The sequence below is a fragment of the Dufourea novaeangliae genome, unplaced genomic scaffold (assembly GCF_001272555.1).
Source record: "Dufourea novaeangliae isolate 0120121106 unplaced genomic scaffold, ASM127255v1 scaffold109, whole genome shotgun sequence".
Lineage (NCBI taxonomy): Eukaryota > Metazoa > Arthropoda > Insecta > Hymenoptera > Halictidae > Dufourea > Dufourea novaeangliae.
This window is the reverse complement of record NW_015373997.1, coordinates 202,593-226,299: the sequence shown is the minus strand read 5'-3', so window position 1 is coordinate 226,299 and position 23,707 is coordinate 202,593.

The following is a 23,707-nucleotide window of genomic DNA, read 5'->3' as shown; positions in this document are numbered from 1 at the left end:
TTTCTGTCTACCTTCCCTCTTTCCACCTTGGAGTTTTCTGATCCACCTTCAATTCTGGTCTGGTTATTCCATTTTTCTTAACACTCCTTCTTAAGCGTTTCCCTCGATTCGCCAAGTGCCTCGCGTCACACGTCGTTTCTAATTACGATTAGATTCTGCAACGCGCGCTGCACACATCCGACCAAGCTACCAGTTTCCCTTCCCCCGCGGGTAACAAAACCGCATCGCGGAATATTTACGACCGGTCCTGGTGATAAAAGTTAACCGACCCGGCCCCGTTCACGCAGTCGCGACTATATTTTTACGCTTGCGAAATTACACGTTAGCGGAAATCCTGGCTGTACAGTCGGTTCCGTTTCTTGCCCCGTGGATGCTGCGCTCTCGTTGATGGTTTCTGATACTGCTCTTGTGCTGGGGACCAGTCCGTTGAGACGTCTTCGTTGATCTCTTGGGACTTTAGGGTATAGTAATGGCTACTTGAATATTATGGTGTTTCCACCCAGTGTATTTGTCATTTTGAATACCTGCAGTAATTTTTAGACATCCTGAGGCGAGCCGTGTATAATCGCAAACATCGTTAAGGCGTATATTCGAATAGTTCATGAACACTGGTCGCAAACAATGCTCGCGAGATGTTTGCAAACTTTTTATACCCACGACGCTTCAGATAACTATACCTTTGAAAACATCTCGGGAACAGACGATCCCTGGAAAGAATAATTCTTATACAATATAAATTTCTAATTTTCGTACACATTAACTGCCATCTAATTTCACCTAAAAACAAGGCATTCCTCTCTCTCCTACCGCAATAGAGCACGTTTCTGCATCCCCGCGAACCGTCCCCGGATGAATCGTTAGAGGCACTCGACGTTCGAGATTTACTTTGCAGATTACCGTTCAAATTGATTATTTATTGGACACCGTTGACAATAGCCGCAATGATTACGTGTCCCCCACGGCTCCGCTCATTTGTCCGTTACGCGCATATCTCTCTGTCGCGTTTAACCCCGGAGAGCCCCCTCGACATCGTGTTTCCTCTCTGTCCCCACGAGCGCGTCTCTTTTTATTTGTTCGTTCTTTGTGCAACGAGAGTCCGTGAACGAAAAACAGAAAAAAAAGGGGGTGGGGAAAAAAAAAAGAAAATCAACGGGAAGCGAACACACACGCGCGCACAACGGTGATCACTGGACAATAATTAACTTAATGACGTTGCTTTGCCGGCTCGCACGGCCGCGCCGCCGACTGTGCCCCGAAATTTTCTGCGCTGAATTATTCAAGTGTTTACAACATAAACGTGCGCGCGCTACGCCGAACGTACCCGACACCGTTGAATTTTACAGGGGATTTATCGAGCGTGAAGCACGCCGTACCAATGAGCTTTGTCTTCGCTAATGAGCTTTTCGATCGGAAGGTGCTCGCGAAATCGTTAAAGAAAAAAGAGAAGTCATTGTCAGCTCTGGTTTCGTCGTTCTTTCGATACGCTTCGTAAAATGTTCAAGGTAATCCTGAAAGTTGTTTCGTACGTAGTGGAAACTCGTTGCACTTGTTCAACTCTCATCCATTGCTTGTGTCAATTTGACAGAATTGTTTTCCTACGAAATTATGTTGTTCTGTCATCTGTAGGTAAATTTAGCCCGAGGCTACGTGAATTTTATTTTATAGAATTTTATCGAATCTATTCATTTATTTCTTCGTTACAGTAAATCATGGATGAGTGTTCGAAGACTTCTCTGCACTGAGTGTTCAGACCTTATCCCTACCACCGGGCGTTTGACTGATTCCACGGGATCCCTATCCCCAGTGGTGGGGATAAACACGTCTGAAAATTCAGTCCCGAGGAGTCTTCGAACATTCACCGATGATTTACTGTATATTCATTTTTTTTTACAACTGTGTCAATTTGATAGCGATGGACAAATTAACCCTTTCCACTCGGAATTTCTAATTTTCCATACATTTTGTCGCTTCAGAGGCGACAGTCGAGTACTAAGGGTTAAGTTGAGAAAATGCGGGACGGATGAAAGTAAATTTGGCCGAAAGATGTTCAATCAACACAGTGATTGTCCATTTCCCCCATTGTGAGTTTATTTCCATCGACAGTGATTGACGGATTAAGTTTCTGTGAAGCTTCAGAATTTCTATTGCTATCGCATTTTAATTTTTATTCACCGCAGCATAAGTTGTGCATGATCGAACCCAATATCGTAGATTTCCGATATCAGATCGTAAAGGGCTAAAAATAGGATTATTCTGAATTTACCTGAACGTTCTACGGTATTCCTGCGATCCAGCGAATATCCCCACGATCGGGAAAGCGAGTACTCCGTAGATACGCGCGGAAACGAAGCAAAAAACGCGGCGGTACCCCAGCTAGAATTATTACCTCGGCTAGATATCTATCCGGTGGTGGGCAAACCGAGAAAAATCCCCGAGTTATGATTGTCGACAGCGAGGAGGAAGGGAGTAAAAAAGTTCGTGGCAATGCCAGCTGGAATTGCGGTAAGTGGTTCTCTCCGGAGGGAGCGAATAAATGAAGAAGAAACGCCGCTGAGAGGAAGAAGAAAAGGGCTGCGAAAAGAGATTCTTAGCCGGCCTGGCCGCAACGCTGATTCCCCGCGAGTACGCGCGACCGCAAACTCGTGCCGATGCTCCACTCGTCGATCGTTACTGCGTTCTATTTGTTACCGTTTCACCGCGACCGTACCCTATAAAATGTTTCATTTTTTTTTTTTTTAATTTACGATTTTCCGCGAAACTCTAGAAAACGTCAGACTACTGGATCGGTGTTGGTCACGACTGTGAAGTTAGTTTAGAAAGAATATTTTATTCAGGAATGTTCGTATTAGGCTACGTCTACACTATACAGTATAACACTTTACAGTAAATCATCGATGAGTGTTCGAAGACTATCTTAGCACTGACATGGAAAGGAAGTGTACCACCTCGATTTTATCAATCTTTTGAAGGATGATAGAATACATATTTCTAATGGTATGTGTGAAATATTAGCCCTAGTTACTTGATAATTTTGAAGGTATATTTAATTCAAATTACATACCTAGTTACATATATATACGGACTTGTAATTCAATTTTAATGCCATTATTATACATTTTAATAATCTATATTTTTAATACTCAGTTTAGTTAATAATCGTGTATTTGCTTATATTATTATATTTTGTATATTATGAAGTTGCGAATCAGTTAAAATGTTAAAATATAATTAAAAAATAATAGAGGAGTAACAGTACTTTAAATCGCAAAGGGTTAAGCTACTGAATCGTGAATCATCGAGATCGTACGATGAGTTCGAGAAGAATCTTTTACAAGTAGTTCCTCGGGTTTGCATCGAACGATTGGAGTGCACGCCTCCAAACTGGAACCAATTTATATCCTCTCGATTATTCTCTTTTTCATCTTCGGCCGCAGCCCTCGTCCAATTACGAAATATATCCGCGACGCGCGAGGAAACTCGTCCGGTTATTTTTACACAGGCAAAAGCGTCTTATCCGCTGCTTGTACTCTCGCCTTTGAACATGTGTCTTTGAGCTCGATGGTGTCACACTTCTACAGTTCGTTGTACTTCCCTTGTCGAGGTATTCTTAATTTCTCCACAAATCTGTTGTCTGTTTACGGTACTTTTAGGTTCGAAACGTTGACTACAAGTCTAATATAAACAAAAAAATATCGAACAACACGATCGTTTATTCTTTTACAAAATAAAAAGTCTACGATAATCCTGTACAAATTTGTTTTGTTTAACGCTCAATTGATCTCCAAAGAAATTTACACGTTGCGTTCACCGCTGTTAAAATATACATTCCCGTTCTAGAGCGATTCCACTGATGAATATTTATTTCATAAACAATATAAATTCATACATAATATTTATTTCATAAACAAAGTATCACACCATTGTTTTATCGATAATCAAAACATTTGCATATTTTTTTCAAGAAATGTAATAATGACGTTTATACTGTTAACCGCGCTTGCAAATGCCTATGATAGCTTCAAACGCGTACTTCGCAGCGGCATATCCTTGCACATGTAGAATGATAGCGAAGCGTTCTATCAACCAGAGACTATTACCCGGTTTTACCCTAAAATAATTGTTAACATTTCTCTCGAACAATTAATATTTCAGTCTCGGTTACCACATTCTGCCGCCCGTGTTCATACAGTTAAGGTGGCGGCCAACGCGTTAACTCGTCCCACAAGATTTTATACGCACAAGTCCTTCGCCTGACATGTCCGTGTATATCGCCGTGCCCGTTAAGGATTTAAGAATGAACTCGAACCAGCCAGAATTTATAGAACCCCATTCACCCCATCATCATTAAATCACGTACACCTACCGCCGGTCCCGCAGCTATTACTCCCATTCTGTATTAATCACCGTATCATTCTCATCAGTATCCGGGGAGCCAGGCACGCCCAGTTTCTCCGCACGAACTCTCTCGGCCCACCATAACGTTTAATCTCTCTTATACTTGACCAGCTCTTGGTCCCTGGTTGCCTCGGTGTACATCGTTGTATTTAACTCTTTTGCTTTTATGACTGGGTCACTGGAGACCCGGCGGTAACAGTCACTAAATCAGGAACTTCTACCGAGACGTAAAATACCGGTATTTTCGGTTGTACCTTTGCCCTATATAACCCTATATAAGCCCGACCCTTATAGAAACCGAAAAAATACCGGTATTTATATTTCGGTTTTTGGTAATATATCGGTTTCGGTATAGTTTTGATGGCATAATACTGGTATCAAAATCATACCCGTTGAAGTCCCTGTACCAAACACATTTACACAGCGACAATGCAAAAATACGGTAAATATTCGATTAACGCTAGAAATTTTTTTTTTTTCATAAACTGCATTTTGGGCCGAGTTTCCTGTGTGGAATCTTCCATTAGTGGAGATGAAGCAGAAGTATTTACCGTAGAGATCTTAATTTACTGTATTTCGAGTTGTTCCTATAGACCATGATCGGCCCAGCCGTCCGATCGGATCATCCCGATCGTCGGCTAATTCTATTAATCCAACGTAAAAGAATCCGGTTTCGCGCAACAAAGTTCGCTCCTTGAGCTGGACCAGTCCTGGGTAATTTATTATTTCCGCGCGGATGTGGGGGCCGCGAGGACCGGCATAAAGAGTGTACCTACCGTCAGGGGTGACGTTTCACCGATAACCATTGCGCACGGTCGATCCTAGAAAGAGGGTAGAGAAAGACAGAGTTCTAGTGGACACGGGGTGGAGAGACAAGGCGAGGCCACGGGCACGTTACGCTCTCTCATGATGTATCCCCGGTATGTATGCAGATAATGGATGTGGGGGAATACAGTCGGAGGTATAAAGACCCCACGCAGGAGGTACGACGGAATAGAGGCCATCTCTTCACCCTCCAGTCTCCTTCTTCTGTCTTCTTTTCTCCCTCCATCTATACACTGTGTCCTCTCTCTTCCTGGCTACTCGTGTACCCACACATACACAGTAGTTCTCTCGTTCCCTCACGAAATATGTCTCTCTTTCTCGCTCGCACGGTGGCAGTGTACACTCGTGTTTATATATAGGAAGCAGAAGATCAAAGAGCGAACCTTCGCTTAGCTTAGCATCAACGCCGCTCCGCTTGGGGAACCGGCCCATCGTCACCGAGATAGACTCTACGACCGCCGCTGTGGATGATGACGATGGGTGGTAGCGCAGGCGACGTCGGTGTGGCGCTTCTGCCTCTCCTCCAAGGGGCCTCGGGAAGAGAGGACTCTGTGAGTTACCGATATAAATGTTATGCCGGCGGAGAGTGCAAACCGTGGAACGACAGAAAGAGAGAGGGATACGGATAGAGAGGGTCTCGGGGCCAAAGAGGAAAACGGGTAAATGGGCGGGCGAACCCATTGATCTAACGAGTTGCATACATCCGCCGTAGAGATCTCGAAATTCAGGCAGACATCGCAGCGTGTTTCTCGGTTGGGTCTCTTGGAAGAACCGGCTACTTCGGTCTTCGTTTGTAATTTTCTACCGGCGGCCGTGAAAAGGGAACGAAAACGCGGGGAAACTTTTTAAGCCCTACAGGATCCGATTCCCCGCGACTCGGCCTATCGCAAGCCCTTGGACCCTCTGATCCCTGTAATCTTCGTTTCGACTATTTCAATTCCCGGCGAATTTCCTTCGTTTCGTGTTCGAGTGCTTTGGCGTTTGGGAGATGTTAGCGAGAGGTATTTTTACGTGTTACGGGCAATCGGAGTAATAGATTGTAGTCGATTGCTTGTGCGAATCTTCCATGTAATGCATGGGATAGTTGATGCATTTCTGATGTTGGGTTTAGTGACGTATAAACCGTGTTTACGATTGTAAATATAATGAGGCAGATGAAATGCTGGAGTCCAAAATGGTATCTGTTGTTAGACAGAAGGGTGCTGAAGGTATCACATTTAACCCTTAAGTAGGCGCATGAGGTCACGGTCACTTCAATTTGTTTATTCGATTTTTGTTTCTTGTAAAAGCAATTAATGTTAATTATCAAACTATTTCGTTTTTATTATTTTATATCTTTTGGTTCACTTACATTTTACAAAGAAATTTTTGGTCACCGCAAACCCCGTGCGTCCACTTGTGATTTTGCCAGTGCGTCTACTTAAGAATTAAAGTTGACCGAATTTTTTGTTCACCTCGAATTTCATAAACTCAATTTAACTTTCGTTTCATTCAGTATATTTCGCCCTTAAATTCAACGTTTAAGCCAGAACCCAAAATTGCGTTAACTGAATATTGTTTAAATCGAGTTATCAATTAGTTACACGGTAAAGAAAGAAATCAGAAAATTCTCGATTCCACGGCCATTAGGCCTAATTTTTCCATACAAGAGACCGGTCAGAATAATTGAAATACAGTCAAGTGTGGCCATAAAACAGTAGTTTGTCTGGGTTATTATTCGAAATTACAGGTAGATTTTACGCGAATGGTCGTAACGCATAATTAGAAGCGTACACGTCGCTTAAGAGGCCTGGTGGAGAACTGTTCTTTCTCGCTTATGGCGCGGTGATTATTATGCCGTCGATGCGGTTTAACCGTGCGTGAATTTCAGCGGGGAATTAGCTTCCCATCGCAGTTGGATTAGCGGATAATGGGGTTGTAATACCTACACGTACATTCCCGGCACTTCCATTGTTTATGCAGATTGCCCGGGAACGATGTTTGTTACGTAAGTTGGAAATTAACGTGAACTTGTGCCCAGGCATAATCGGCAATCGGCGAACGGATCTCTTTCTCTCTCTCTCTCTCTGGCTATAATTTCACTGTCATCGACTCGTTCGAACAGGGAGCAGAGTTTTTTCGAGCTCTCACGTGACGATGAAGGGTGGGGTGGACATGGATAAATCGGTAATTCGATTCGTCAATCCTGGAGAAAAATTCATTTACACCTGCACCCGCAAAAATGATTAAACCGGCCGTGTGGACCCGCGCGTCGGGAAAACAAAAACTGCAAAAACGAACGGCCGACCATGAAATTGAAAAATCAACGTTTTAAATCACTCCGCGGCTGACCCCGGACCCGGCTTTTTGTCCGTTAATCTTTGCGCGTCGGGAAACATTGACGTTCCCTCGTTCGATTTGCACGCTGTACAGTTGTTTTTGACGATTCTGTTCTTCTTTCGTGTCATCGTCTTTGCGAACTTTCGCACTGGGTGTACTGTGATCAGGTTTTACTGTGATTTGAAAAAACTTATGGAGTCAGTAGTTATCCAAAATATGCGGTCTCTTGGTATATTAAATTGCATATTTGTTGAAAAATTACTTCTGTCTTTATTAACATCTTAACTCGCACAATTGAATTAACATTATTGCTAAGGAAAAAATTGTTCCAAACCATCTCAGGAATCCTTCATTTCCGAGAGTCAAATCTATTTTGAGACACCCTATAGAATTTCAAAACGTCAGCAATAACCCACAGAAATGCACAGGTGGCACTCGATAGATTAGTCCAGAAGTGTAACACTGTCTTCCAGAATTGTTCGTGTTAAAGATCACGAGAACATCAAGAACCAAGAAACATCAAAGGATTCAATTACTTCGTAATTTCGATCGAACCGCAGATCAAGTTGCGCCCGCCGCGACGATAAAAGAAGGGGTTGCGTTTCACGCGTGTCTGACCAAGAAAAACGGCAGGCGCGGGTTCTCTGACGAGGCAGCTCGGCGCGAGCCAGTAATCTCGTTAAAATGTCGAAAATAGAAACAACTCGAAGGGGAGGGGGGTAGGGTTCTTTGGCTTTCGGAATCGTGGAACGACGTTACACCGATCGCGACTGCGTCGCCTCGGCTAATTAATGTGATCACGCTGAAAAACAACTCGATATCGAATTTGACGCAGCGCAAAGAGGGAAGGCAACGGGGGGAAAGAGGAGGGTTCGAGGGATGGAGGAGAGGATGCGAAATGGTGTCGGGGGTGGGTTGCAGCGTCGACAGGCGGAAGCGGAGGTTGATCGCGCGTGCGACAAAATACGAAAAGTTTGATCGCGCGCGGCCACGTGCACACAGACGTACGCAAACTATCTACGGTAATTCGATATTGTTAAACGATGACGATCGAATCCCCCGTTTCAGCGTGTCCCGATGCCGTAAATAGCGTTGCGTTTTTGTGTCTATTTCAGCGGTTGCGGTTTCCGGGTGCCGTGAAAAATCGAGGGACACAACACACACGGTCGACAGGCGTGTGCTTGGACTTCTTTTGAGGGAGTTTTTTTTTTGGGGGGAGGAATGTTGGTGACTTTTTGGGGTTCGTTGGGTTTTTCGTTAATTTGGGACATCGGTTTGAAATGTTCGTCGGAGAATAATGAGATTTGAGGATTTAAAGGAGTAGAAACTTGTTTATTGCAGGCTATTCTATTGTGGCGTAAGAAGGCCCCTGTATGTGTGTATTTCTTGCAGGGAAGGCATATATACGGTGTCGCGTTGCACTCGCATATTTGTCATGGCAAAAAGTGCTGTACATACAGGGTGATTCAGCAGATACTATTACTGCGTTTTACGTGATTGATTGATTACGCGAGAGGCAGAAAAAAAAAACTATTAACATCAAAATGTGCCGTTCTGTAAACCATTCAATTATACGTTAACCATTTTTCGCTACGAATAATAACAGTGACGTAAATCGAAGTGGTAATATCTGGTAAACCATCCTGTATAATATTGTTTTAATTCTTTTTTAACGCCCGAACCCTTTCATGGTTATGTCAAAATTATGAGACTGTGTCTTGTTATTTTCATGTCTTCTCCAGCCCTTAACGCTGCAATAAACGAGCTTCTTCTGTACCCTTTGCCTCGATAATCGGTCTCGTAATCGTCCAGCGATAATTTTGAGGTTGAAAAACTCTTCTGGCACTCGTGGAATTCACCAGAATTCGCGGGGTCACGTTGGAAAACGGTTCGGTATCGCGAGTGGAGGAAATTGCGGGAGTATAGAGGGACGAAGGGGTTGGAAAATAAATCGTGGACCGAATTGACGGGGAGAGGAGGGATGGGGCGGCTCGTTCGGAGTGAGCGAACTCTGAAGAGGCCTGAATTTTAAAGGTAAATGATTACGAAGGGATCCAACGTAGCCCGGGCGTGTGCAGGAGAGAGCCGTTTTCCTACAAAATGGAGAATAAAATAGTTACGTGTTTGTGTGTTTATTCATCCCCCTCTCCACGCAAGGGGGCGGGGGGTGGGGTGGGGGGCGGATTCTATTCCGTCCGATTCTCTAGTTGATGTATTCACCGCGTTCCGCCGCCGGAATGAATGGCCGTACACATTCTGCCGCATGAATCGACCCTTTTAAACCGTGGGCCGCTGAAACTTTTCTCGCTTTCACGGGGCCGCGAGTACTTTTTCGCACGCATCTACGAGCCCCAAGCCCGCTCGAACACGGCCTGGGCCCCGTGGCACGTCGTTAAAAATACCGTTTCAAGCGGTATTCATTTAAAGACTCCCCACCCCACTCCAACACGACCTCCCCACCCCCTCCCCTCCACAGGCCCTATGTCAATTGTTCGATCCCGTCGTACGTTAATAATTCTTGACTAATGAGTACGAGAATGGACCTGGGCGCGCGAGCTGGGCTCGTTCAGCGAGCTAAACGGAGCCGAGCAGGCGATACCTTGAATAGAGGAACGGTGAAAAATGTCGGTAGAATGACGGCCCGCCTCGTTGGGCGACTCCGTTCAGTTTTCTACGAAGGTATACCGTTTGGCGTAACGACGCGCCGCGAACGGCGACGAATTAGTCGCACAGCGGATTCGTAATTCGCGCCATTACGCCCGTGGCACCGCTTGGAAATCTCGACGCTACCGGAAACGTTCAATTCTTGCGATTTACTGCGGGGAATGTCTTGGCGGTTAGTTTTCTAGGGAGGTTCGTGCAACCTTTCTCATCGCGATCTGTCAGTCTCCTTGATTTTGTTTTTAATTGTTCGGTGGCTATCGATGATTCGCGTTTGTAGTTGGACAATTCTCTTGCTGGTTTCAGAAAATTTTATTAGGGGAAGAAGGGGTAAATTGTAATCAAATTACTCTTTCGGAAAAGTAAGCATAAGAACGTCCCGGTTCTTTATAAATAGAAATAGTTTTTTCAATTTCTGAAATAATTTTAGAAATGAGAAATTCATAAACTGTAGCCTCTGTTTTTACGCAATCAATAAATGGTAGATAACGTATAATAGATAACGTACCACGATAAAACATACATTTAGATCAATGACAAATAAAAATTGTATCTTTTCGCTCCATTACCTCTAGAAATATTCCGAATAATCTACGCCAATCAGACATACACTAATCATCGTGGGTATCACAAGTGCGCGTGCGCGGGCGGGCTAGTCTAGAGTCTCTGGATCGCAACGACGTGCTAATTACACGATGTTCCGCGTAACGAGATGCGGGTCCCGAGGGGGTTGCCCTTTTCGAATTAGATGCCAAGCAGACGGAAGGAGGAAGGGCCAGTCAGCGGGTCTAACAGTTCCTGGTATACGTGTCCCCTCTTCCTCCCTGCACCCAGGCAACGTAGCCAAGAGAACGCGCCTCCTCTCCTTCTCCTAAACCGCTTAACCGATATATCCTTTTCTCCCTTTACCCTGGTTCTCACCGTGTGTTTTTCGACCGTCGAAAAATTCACAATTTCGGTCCACCGAAATCACAGGCTCTCGGCCCCCGGGGAGGCAGAAACGCCATCGACCAGGTCAACCCGACCCACGGTGGATCTCCTCCTCGTAGGCCTTGTAATTTATAGCGGAAGAGCTCTCGTCCCTCTTCCCCTCCACAAACCTCCTCCCACCATTCGACCGGAGCTCGTGCCTACATCCCCGGATCCTAAAATGCACAATTAATGCTGGCTGTCACGGCTACTTTCGGGACCTGCCAGAACTGCGGTAGATCTCGATTCATCGGCCCCTCGGAGAATCTGGAGGCCGTTTCCTCCGGACCGTGAGCATCCTCCCACCAGACCAGAACCGAACAGCGACTTCTCACCCGCATGGTTTTTATTGGAGGATATAAATAAGATACGGGGGATGTCTTTTGGAGAAGATGACGGTCTCGTTTGGAGAAGGTGTGAAACGAGTTGGATCTGTATCAACGTATACATATACTAACCGACAACAAAGTTGACCAATGCTTGTCTACTTCGATTTATTAGACATATTTGTTGGCACGAAAGGAGACTATCCCCGAAGATATTCTCCGTCACCTGCACTCAGCCTTCGTCGAAGCCTTACCTGCCGGAAACCCTCTCTCTTTGTCGATGCCCGGCGAATTCTTCGACGCGATTAATCGGCGATACCAATCCGAGACACCGAAGGGAGGGGAGGGGGGGGTCTTCCGTTCAAAGCCCCCACCGTCCCAGTGTGGGTGGGTGGGAGGTACATCCAGCGAATCGGTTCAATTAAAAACGGCCCCCCGTCTCGTCTGCAACGCCGTTGCTCAAAGGAAACCCGCAACGGTAAAGGACGCGGATTCGATCGGCGGCATGCAATTTCCCGACGCAACGAGATTGCTTTTCCCCGGTTCGAGCACCCGGTGGAGGAAAACAGAGTAGATAGGGAGAGGGACAGATCGCGGGAGGGAGCAAGCAAGCTGGGATGGAAGATGAGGAATTTTAGGGGACTCTGTAGGAGGACCCCCCGGGGTCCACTAGATCCAACGATACGGCCCTGAATCTCACTCCCTCTTTCTCTCTCATTCGTCCGGTGCCGACAAACAACCTGCTGCTACCGACACGGCCGATGGAGGTCGCGCATTACCCTCTATTAATATCATAATATAAACATAACTCGCATGTGCGAGTCACCGAGCCCGAACGAGCCGGGGGCTGCACGATGAAGCGAGACGCCCTGTTACACCGCAGGGAGAAGAGAGACTAGAGAATATATGGTGTGTATATGTGTGTACGTATCTGTGCATGGGCTTGATTTTCTGGGGTCGATCCCGGGGCTGAAGGGGCACACAGGAGTAGAGAGAGGGGAGCAAGTGGCGCGTGATGAGTAGGGTGTGTTACACGCACATTATGCGAGGTCCTGGCCTGTCCCCGGCCGCCGCACCCTCTTCCCCCTCCCCCCCCCCCCCCCCCTTGCGTTTTATATATCGATGAACCGTCGAGGGTTACAACTATATCGGGGTAATCGTTTCTACGTACACCCTCGAGGAAGAAAAAAAGAAGCGGTCGTCGGCTTCCCGCTTCCGGGATACGGACGTCGATCGGTAGATGCCCTCTGTTCGGCCACGGAATTCACTTGTTCCACTGAGCGATGATGACGGATTTATTGGATGATCGTTCTCCGATGTTTTGCTTTTTACCAACCGGTAGGTATATATCTACGTGCTATCGATACGATAATCTCGGTTCGCGAGCACGCGTTCCTGCGGTGGATACAGCGGTCGGTTATTGGTGGATAAGTGGGGAAAAAGAGGAAAGCTGGTGTCGGTGGACGGGGGAAATTGGAAAATGGGGATGGCGAGGAGGTTGCAAGGTCTGTGGAGAGAGAGAAAAAATGTTGGTGCTTAGCTCTTTGAGGCACACGATTTTAAAGGAAATAAAAATATTAATAATAACAGGTAACTAACATTGACCATCATTCAGACCTTTATTTTACTATGCTTTGGAAATTGGGAGCTGCAATAACTGCATAAACATCCGCAGTCTAGTTATAGGTAGGGAAACAATATTTCTTCTCGAATGAGTAGACACTTGCCAGACCAGTTACTTAATTTCATTACCTGCTGCATTTCTCCTTGTATTTTATCGGTCCCTCGTGTCAATTTCACACAATCTTCCCTCAAGAAGTAATGCCATTCTGTCATGTATAGGTAAATTTAGATGAAACTCCGTGGCTTTACATTGGAGAAATTGCAAATTTAACTGCTTATCTCTTCGTTATATTAATTTTTCACCACTGTGTCAATTTAACACTGAGAAACAAATTAAGTTCGGAAAATGAGGGACGGATGAGGGTTAAATAAAATTGCGCTCAACTCCGTATAAGGGTTAATTGGATCTACAGGATCGCACGTTTGCCGATCCAATGTCGCCGAGCACACACAACGTCTACATACATCACTCACACGTATCTCTCAGATCTCGATAATTACTTCGACACTTGCAGCACGGGGACCGTCTCGCGTTTCCACCACCTCGACACTATCAGAAAACAGTGCCGTGCGTTGCGTCGGGCTAGAGAGTTCGCACGCAATCGCGTGTCGCCCGCGATGCTCGCATCTTCGATTCGGTGTCCTTAAAACAAAAAAAAAAAATAAAAAAAAAATCGTCAAGTCGAGTCTGCTGCTGGATCCACGGTCGTCGTACGATCACGGTCAATTAAAACGCCTCGCGAGCGGCCACGTGCACGCTGCGCTCGTAATTTCGCGGCGAGAGGCGCTATGCACGCGCACGTGTGCGCCACGCACGTGCTGAATTGCGAAACTGCGCGACGTCGACGGTCGCCGATAACCAAAAACGCATCTCGACGGCGGTTAACGATCACATTGACGTGTCGAGAACCCTGAGAAACCGGCGAGCCGACTGCAGAATAATTCGTTACGATTACGGTCGACCGTTTAACCCTTTAACTCTCTGTATTGCAGCGGTGGAATACTCATTTTAACACGTTGAATGCCGTGGGGATCACCGATGACCCCCATTGTAGGAAATATACTTCTCGATATTATTAATATTCGACCCATAAATCGATAAACTTCTACAAACTAAATACCAAAAGTATGATTTTAATAATTTTATATATTTTATTGTTCTACACTTTGTGTAACGAAAGTTTCAGTTCTATGCTGTGGCTGAAATATACGAATAACCTGCAGCATTCAACGTGTTAAAAGTGAGTGAAATTCTGTCTTCGGTTAATATGTAACTTTTGTTGACAGGAATTCGTAGTTTTACTGATGTGATCTCAGTGTTTTCGGTTGAGAATCTCAAATACAGTATATCCTCGATAAGTGTTCGAAGGCTCCTCGGCACTGACGTGATGTCCCCAGGTGTAACGCTGACTTTTTAACAAGGTTTAGCCCGGTGATAGAGTTTGAAATTCTGTAACCAATGATATTTGTTGCAATCGCATATGGTCATTAGTTTGTGAAAATATTTAGCATTCAGTGCTGAAGGGCCTTCGAAAACTCATCGAGGATTTACTGTATTATCTCAAAAAAATATTGGTCGATTTAATATCGATATTCTCTTTAGATTCTTTAAAATAGCCAATCCCAGTAAAAATTAGGAAAAGAGTTGCCTAATAATTCATAGTTTCTTGAAAACCGCTGAGAATACTGTTCAATGAACGGTGGCGTCATCGAACAGTATCACTAAAGTTGATACACAAAAATTTGTTCATTCATCTACTTCTCATCTATCATTCACTATTATTCAAATATTCTCAGACGAGACGAGTCCAACCCCTATTTCCCAGACATTTCCAACAAATCGTCTAAAAAAAAAAAAATTCGACCGCGTGGCGTGGATCTTTGAAATTCCAAATTCCGTTCATCGACCTCGATATTCTCTCGCCGACCAGTCATCGATCCCACCGAAAACGCTCAATTTACTCAACAAATGCACACCCACCCCGTTCGTCCGTTGATGTGGGTTCATCGTCGCGCGTTCCACGCCGTCGAGTCCCGTCCGCCATTGTAAAGGTTTTGGACCAACGATCGCGCACAGAAATAACAGCGGTCCTTGTATCGTCGGTCGCGTCCGAAGTATCATCGAGAGACAGAGACTCCCGGCGTGGTCGCAACGCGTAGCACGCGCTCGAAAAATCTGGATGATCCCACCCTCTCTGCCACCCCACGGCCCCTGTCCGCCGCGTTGTTTTAACAATCCTTTAGAGCCACCCGGTACATGAGCTCGCGCAGTGGCGCACTTGACTGTAGCACGCACTCCATGCACGCAGGGGTTGAGGGTTGCATACGTTGCGGTATGGATTAGTTAGGCGGACACAATAATTTTGCCAGCACCCACGGGCGATATTCTCTCTCTCCCTTTTGCTCTCCCTCTCTTACTCACTCTCACCTCCCACTCCGCCCTTCCGTCCTTCGCCAGACTCCCGACGGTCTCTTCGCGTATACCGTGGCCGCAACGTTTCGGAAGGGTGTTGCGAAACCTCCTACCACCGGCGCGCCAGCTTGTAACGCGATCCTACACCAGGCTTGGTCATCCCAGTGAATATAAACGTGGACTGTTCGCGGAAATTCTGGTCGTTATTGTCGCCTGCACGTTTAACATTGTCACGGGACCAAAGTAGTTCGAGGCTTTTCCGGTTTCGGAGCTGTTGATATGTACACGGTGAAGCGGAGATTCGAGGGGGATCGTTGAGCAATATTTATGGCAGAGATATCGACGATTTTTTTATAACCTTCTAGTATTTCGTGTACAGTCATGTGTGTAACTTTTGTCAACAAGGATCCGTAGTTTTATTGGCGTGAAGTAGATCTCAACGTTTTCGGCCGAGAAATTAAAATATAGTGAATCCTCGGTGAGTGTTCGAAGGCTCCTCGGCACTGAACATTAAGTATTTCATAAACTAATGGCTGTGTGTGGCCGAAACATACATCATTGGCGTCAGAATACCAAGATCTATTACTGTCCTGAACTTTATTAAAAAGTCAACGTTAAACCTAGGGACCTCTCGCTATCAGTGCGGAGAAACCTTCGAACACTCATCGAGGATTTGCTGTAGCTCCTTAGTATGATTTGCTGTAGATCATTAGTATGATCCGCGCGTTATCCATAGTCCAGAGGTGGTCGAGCCAAAAATAACGTCCCATCCGGGACGGCAGCTGCGGACATTTGGTCATATACCAGAGGCAAAACTTCCGCTTGATAATCTTCATCTGGCTGGACATGTCCGCCACGGCAAGAAGGTAAAGGGGGGGGCGACCCGCGCGATGGGTAGGATGTTGGTAAGAAGGGCGCGCGGACGGTAGTCACCAACGCGATACGAGAGTCTTCTCGAAAGAAGGGAGTACATAAGGGACACACCACACAACCGAGTAGAGAGAGAGAGAGAGAGTGTGTGTCCGAGAAGGGTCCAGGGGATGTCGGCAAAGGGGGTGGGGAGGGGAGCAACATACAGAGCGAGAGAGGCGAAAGAAGAAGCGGGGGGAGAACCCCTGGCCACCCTTATTAAGATTCCAGCTGTGGAATTCTACCTGCGCCGAGCTCGCTACTGGTCTTAAGTAAATAAAACACGACCGAGCCACGTCGCCTCCGCAACGGGCTCTCGCTCGACCGGGTTTGCGTAGCTGCTCTTCGTCGTCGTCGTCGTCGTCGTCGTCGTCCGCTGTTCCTCCGGGTGTTTCTCCGTCTCCCTATCACCGTGTTCGCTTGCTCTCTCTTTCTTGCTCCCACACGGTTCGGGTTCCCCCGGTTCGCCTTATTCCTGTTGCTCTTGCCTTGGCTCGACTCGACTCGTCCACGTCTCGTTTTCTCGTCCATTATTACGGCTGCTTTGCCTACGTTTCGCTCCTTCCTCCCACCCCCTCCCTGTCCCCCATCCTGTTCCTCTTCCTCTCTTGCTCCTCCTACGGGTGCTCCATGCCTCTTGGCTCCTTTCTTGCCATTCCCGTTCCTCCCTCCCGTCGTTTGGCCGCTCCTCGGCGCGCGAGAACGCGCGGTGTAAGCGCTTCGGCTGTTCGGGTTAGGGGAATTCGGGACTTCGATTCGGCTCGATCGGCCCTCAAGGACATACCAGGATTCCATAGGATCGGGGGCCTCGGTGCACACCGATCGGAAGCATTTTCGGTGGGTGGTAAGGGGGTGGGGGTATGGGGCGAAACAGCCCTTTGAAGTGCAGACGCGGCTAAATTCTCCGGTGAATATTAGAACATAGCCGCCAACCCCTCGGTCTCGCTACTGTATCCCTCTGGTTTCGACGCTACGTCACTCCGATCTCTGTCTGCCGGAAATGTATGATTTCTCGTCGGTGGATACCGTTAAGACCGACGGAATTAATTTTGTCGGTACCTGATTTCGATTTTGGCGAACAATCGAGGATACGCCGATCGGACGAAGCCCGTGGAATGTTCGTTTCGAGCGTGGACGTATTCCGGAGGAGGGTTAGGTTGGTTCGTGGTTGGTCACCGGAGGATCGTGAATGGGATCCGATCGGGTATCGTTCGCTGGGGTATTAATCAGGATGCTCACGTCAACCCTGTCTGATTGGCTTATGACTGAGATTTCAGATACTATTGGTGGTCTGCTTAGATTAATAAGATTATCAGTAATGGTGTATTATTTTAAACTTACAATTAGATGTTGGCTGGAAGCATTCTTGGGTGAATTGAGCTGCATCCATTTGGTCAACTTCGGGAACATTGATGTAGTAGATATTTTGAAACATGATGTTTACTAGAATTTTCGATGATGTTTAAGTCCAAATTCGAGCTACGTGTTTGAAAATTTGTTGTTTCTTAGCCTCTTATCCGAGGAAGACGAATTACCTTGTGGTGGCTGTAGCACCACGCACGCCAATGCATATTTTGCTTCTAAAAATTTCTCTTTCCTTTTCAACTTTGTTACGCTATTATTCTCTATTTCCTGTCTGCTGGTCGCACATTTGGTGACAGGCCCTTCACTAATTTCCAACGCATCCTTGAGAGCGTCGCCAGAGTTCTGGTTTTCGTTAGTCTCGGTCCTTCGCCTACCTCTTAGCTTTCTCTGTTTATAACTCTTTTCCGCTGTCCCTATTGTTGTCACTGACTTCTCAAGTTTTCCTTTTCTATTCTCTTTTCTTTTTCTCTTCCATATTTTTGCCTTTTCTAACTCCGAGGGATTTAGGAAATGCAGCGAGAGTAGGCAGTCGATGGTAAGCTTACCCACCTCAACCTATACCCCTCAACGAAGAAGTCGAGTCAGTAACTGTATAATCGAAGAGAGATGATAATCATTTATATGCAATTGCACCAAGATATTTGTACTAGTACAAGCTGTGCCGTAAATACGTTTGCTACTGGGGAAATGTGCGTCAAGGATTTACATTAAATGTTTGACTGTGCCAACAATAAAATTCGAATAGTCACCGAACTAAAAGTTGAAAAACCCACTTCCTACAATACAGAACCAGAGTTGGGCACAATTCTATTCGAATAATACATAGTCAAGGAGCAGCAGTACCTAAGATCGCCATCCTGATCTTTAAACAGTTCATGACATTAAATAATTGTCCGCCAAGTGTCGATTCATTCAAGAAGTAATATTAGTCTAATCAATTGAAAATGGCGAAATACTTTTTAAATCTTCTATTCGTTATTCCAAATTCTTTATGTAGCCAATAAATTTGCCCATCTCTATACAGAGTGTAAATACATTTTCAACACAAAATTCGTCCAAACTGACATCCCAGAAAATGATCGCCACCAAGGATACCCACCCACGATCCTCACCCTCAAATCCCTCAGCTCCCCTTTCCCCAGCTCTCGAATCTCATCTCCGAATCAAACCCTACGCAACTCCGAACGCCCAGTTTTAACCCCATTCGTGTCTCCAACAAGTTCCTCGATCGCTCGTACCCGTACACGTGTCGGCGACATCACCATCGCCGTGCATCCAGTCCCAGCATCCGTTTATCGCTCCCAAGGGATCCGTCGCCGTTCGCGTGTCCTCCTCCGTGGATAGAAGTCCGTGTCAGGTACGATACACACCGTACATACACGAAGTATATACTTACATCAGTGGTGTGCGGGACGTCCGTGTCCGTTCGTTCATGAAGTTGCTGGTTGCACGCTGGCGCGCGAACCGATGGCGATGACACAGAACCCGGGGGCTTGTTATTCGTCATGCTTACGGGTGGCGTGTGCGGATGCCTTCTGCCTCATACTTCTTCTTCCCCGTTTCCCCCCTCTTTAGACAATGTATGTGTGTGTGTGTGTGTGTGTGTCAGTCACCACGGAACGTTTTTAATATTCCCCAGGGCGGTGTTTGCGCCGTTGTCATTCAAGGTTTCTCTCGACACCGCGAGAGAGGGTCGGGGCGCGGCGGTTGGCGTACGCGGAACGGAGAACGCGGAGGATAGGCAACAGACACCACCATCGTTCTCCGCCACCGTTCCCGCACAATGCATCGGTCCGTGACGGCGACGACGAAGGCTGTTGCCGATGCTGGTCGCCGCGTTTGTTCTGCTCTCTACGCCTTTTTAGTAACGCCGGTTGCTGCTGCTCTAGGGGCTTTTCTGGCGCTCTCTCTTTCTCGATGCGCGATGACGATGTGCTATGTGCGTGAGGAGGATCGAGCTGGGAGCGGTGTGTCCCGATCGCTTCAGGGCTGGCGTGGATAAAACCTCACGCCGCTCCCAGTCGTCTCCTTATACACACAAACCTGGCCGCGTCCTTCCTCCACGCCGGGAATCAGACACGGGGAGGACACACGAATACACCCAGGCGCGCTTGCAGAGATAAAGAGAAGACTTCCGGGCATAATCCGGAGCGTCGCGCAGCGAAGCCCAGGCGCTAGAACAAATCAAGCCGCTTCATTGTTTCCCCAGCCCCCGGAGCCAGCTTTCTTTCTTTTCCTTCGTACCCCCGCCCCCTTTTTCCATTTTTTTTTTATTTTTACCGACAATTGGCGCGAACGGAGCTGCTCCCCCAAACACCTCGCCATCACCATCCCCTTCCAGCGTTTTTTTTTTTTTTTTTACAGCGTTCGTCAGCGACGTGAAATTTCGCGCCACGGACGGGTCGGAACGCTTGACATTTGAATGATTTTTTGGTCGTCGATTCTTTTGCTGCTTTGGGAAGGAAGGGGATATTGGTTGCATGCGGGCAGATATACGAAAATTTATTATCTAGAATCTAGATTCTGGATGAAGAGTTTCGATTAACGAATGGAAGATAAAAAATAGTAGATAAACGTGGGAATTCCAATTTATATATTTAAATAATAGTTCTTCTTGAATGAGTAGACACTTGGCAAACGATTGCTTAATTACATTAGATGTTTAAATTTCATTATGCACTATTCGAATAAAATTGGGTACAACTGTAGATGGAGGAATGGGTCTTTGAGAATGACGGGGTTATTGGGAATTGATCGTGTTTTATCGTTGAGTTTTGGACTTGTTTTTGTATTAGGTCTTCGCGTACGAAATGCTTTTCCGAAGTCCTTTAGCTAGGTGATATTTGTATCTCGATCATTGGCGGTAAATATACATTTCTGTTCAATTTTTCTACATTTTTTTTGTGAGAAATAGCATAATATGAGGTTAAAATATACATATTTCCGTGATACGGACCATTTCTTCTCCTGGAGGCCTATCGCAAATGGGTTAAGAATCATGAACAAGTGGACTCATTTCCAACAGAAATTACAGGAATTTCTTTTATCGAATCCTCACCAGTGATAGGTAGAATGATCTATTTTACTTCAGAACTGCATTATGAAGGATACCTGGAACTTAGATTTATTTTAAGAAATGTCTTTCAGTTTAACGAAAGAAACCCGTAACTTTTGATAGTGTATAATCGAAACTGTACTGACAGAGATTCGTCGATTCCCGGTTTATTAATCATACCATACCTTCAAAACTGTCACTCAGTTAAATTTCCCTAACGCCGCGTTTCAAGATTGATGTTTCCGAATTTCATTTCTGTCGTATCATTCGTATATATTCACTTAATAATTATGTCATTTCTGTCGTACCAGCTGTATATGTTCATTTCTTTAGATGTCATTTCTGTCGCACGTCCTATCCTAACAAGGTTGTTCAGCAATCAACGCCTCAACGAGTTCCAAGCTCCAACACACTCGGCCCGATTCCGTCCTCGGACTCACTTAACAAAATTTCCCAAAGAATATTCTATAAAGAATATTCCTAAAGAGTATACAACTGTCACCAATGACCCAGTAAAATTTACCCTGATTCCTGGAACGAATCGCGACAACCTTGAACACCGATCAAAGAAGTCGCGATGTCTGGCTTCGGGAGACGGTGCATCGGCTTCACCGGAAGCGAGATTTCCTCCTCGTCGACGTTATTATCCCATTAAATCCATCACGGGAAATATGCGATGCAGATTAGACGGATTTATTTTAAAATTCTCCCTCCCCCCACGTCCTCCGTGATTCCCGCGTGCTTTTCCTTTTTGTTTCCCTTTCACATGGCCACGGGATAATAGCCGACCGACGACGAGGAGGGAGAGGGCCGAGAGGAGGAGAAAGAGATGAGAAATTTCCGGAGATTTATTATAGGGAGCAGAGCGGATTGAAGCCACGCAAGGTGATGCCCAATCAGTCTCCACCGGCGGCTTCGTCACGATCGAGGGTGCACACACTCGCTCTCCCCCTCTCTGTCTCTCTCTCTCTCTCTCTCTCCCGCTGGTACAGGACAATAAAAGTCTTGTCGGGAAGACGTATCGTGATTCGTTGTCGTACGAGCGGAACCCTTGCCGGAACGTCTTTCGCGAGACCCGCCTTCCTACTTTTCTGTTTGTCGCGATTCATCCTTAATTCATAATTGCACGGTCTGCCGTCGGCTGGTCGTTGATTGAAGATTACAGCCGTCTTCGCCGGGCGTCCTTATTAATCACGTGCCTCCGCAACGATTGAAAGTGAAAAAAAAAAGAAAGAAAGAAAATTGTACAAACGAGGTCAAACGACGAGGGACAAAAATACATAGTATTTTCTGGTTATTAGGTTGGTATGACCTGTAAACTCTATTATAGCTCGTCTATTTTCATTCTCGTTCATCTTCAAACAGCTTGTTATATGTTCATCGCTGTCCTCTAAATCTGTATCATTTCTGGCTCAGTTTTATCTTTCTCCTTTATTTTCGTTGTGTCCCGTGCGTGATTACGTCGTCAATGGTTTCTAACTAGGACATCGTGCTAAGGAAGTCTTTTGCTAGTTTGTAATGCTAGAATTCTCGAATGGTCCATGGACGAACGGGGTCTCCCGACTGTTGCTCAAACGTTTAGGTTGCTGGGAATCGCGTCGGAAACGTGAATTTTCGGCCTAGTGAGATTCTCGAACAGGGTTTCCAAGGTTTTCTCATTCTTTACGTTGCCGGGTGACGCAGGTAGTCGGCGGAAACACCCGAACGGCCAGCTCACACTGGCAGAAGCAAAGTATGCTTGTGTGGACGTCGAGACGTCGTGGTGGTGGAACCAAGTTCCACGATTCTGGCATCACCGAGTCGAGTCACCGTTTCCAGCCCAAGTGTAACGTCGCAATTCCTAGAAGTCTCAACCTTCGAGCATCCTCTTGGTCCCCCTGCTAGGACACAATGTATACCCCCCACCCTTCCTCCGTGGACCACTCCTCCATCGTTTGCCAAAGTCCTTCGTCCTACGCATTTTTTATGCGACAGTTAGACAAGGCTTGCTTTCTCCTGGACGAAACATCCGATGGAACGGTACCGATCACCTAGAACTGTTATTTTTATCGGTGGACCATTTGGAAAAGTATTTTTAAAATTAAAAAAAGTATTTTCGAATCTTTAATTAACGAGCAATTCCAAAATCGCACAGAAGACAACGTAATCCAGAATTAATTAAACCTGAATATACTCGGTAACTCTGGAAATCCGTTATCGAAATATTTTCCATCAATTAACAGTTAGAGGGAGACAAATTTTGGAGATTCGATCAGAAGACGATGAATTTTAAAACGAATTTCGTATATTTAAGGCGTTTACATGAAAAGACAATAAGTTTTCTCCCTCAGGGTACTCATCTCTGTCAACCCCTTATGGAAGCACTTTTCTTCGATCAGCAACTGTCAAAACAACCATTGAGGATTCGGATAAGAGACCAACGAGATCCAAACTGAATTTCGATCTACTATAGTCGAAACATTAATATCGATCGAGGACGCGTGCGTTTCCATTCGCTTGCATTCGCGGTCGAGAATGTCGCTTCGGAGAGCAAAAGGGGGACTGCCTTATACGGCCGGGTGTGTGTTCAGCGCGCGGAGATGTCTTCCGAGAGTTGTCGCGGGATTCTAGACAGAATGGCAATTAGCCCCGGCGAAGAGACACGCATTACGAGGCCCAGGCCTCGGTTCTATCGCTTTGCGCTGTCAAGCCGAGCAACGGACAACGCGAAGGAGGGGACATGCTACCGATTGACACTGACGAACAGTCCCTGATGAGCTAGTCGCGGACGAGTGACTTCGAGTTTGTTCCTCGAAGGAACTAGAGGAACGGCTGTAAATGGTTCATCGGCTGTTGCCCGGGGAAACA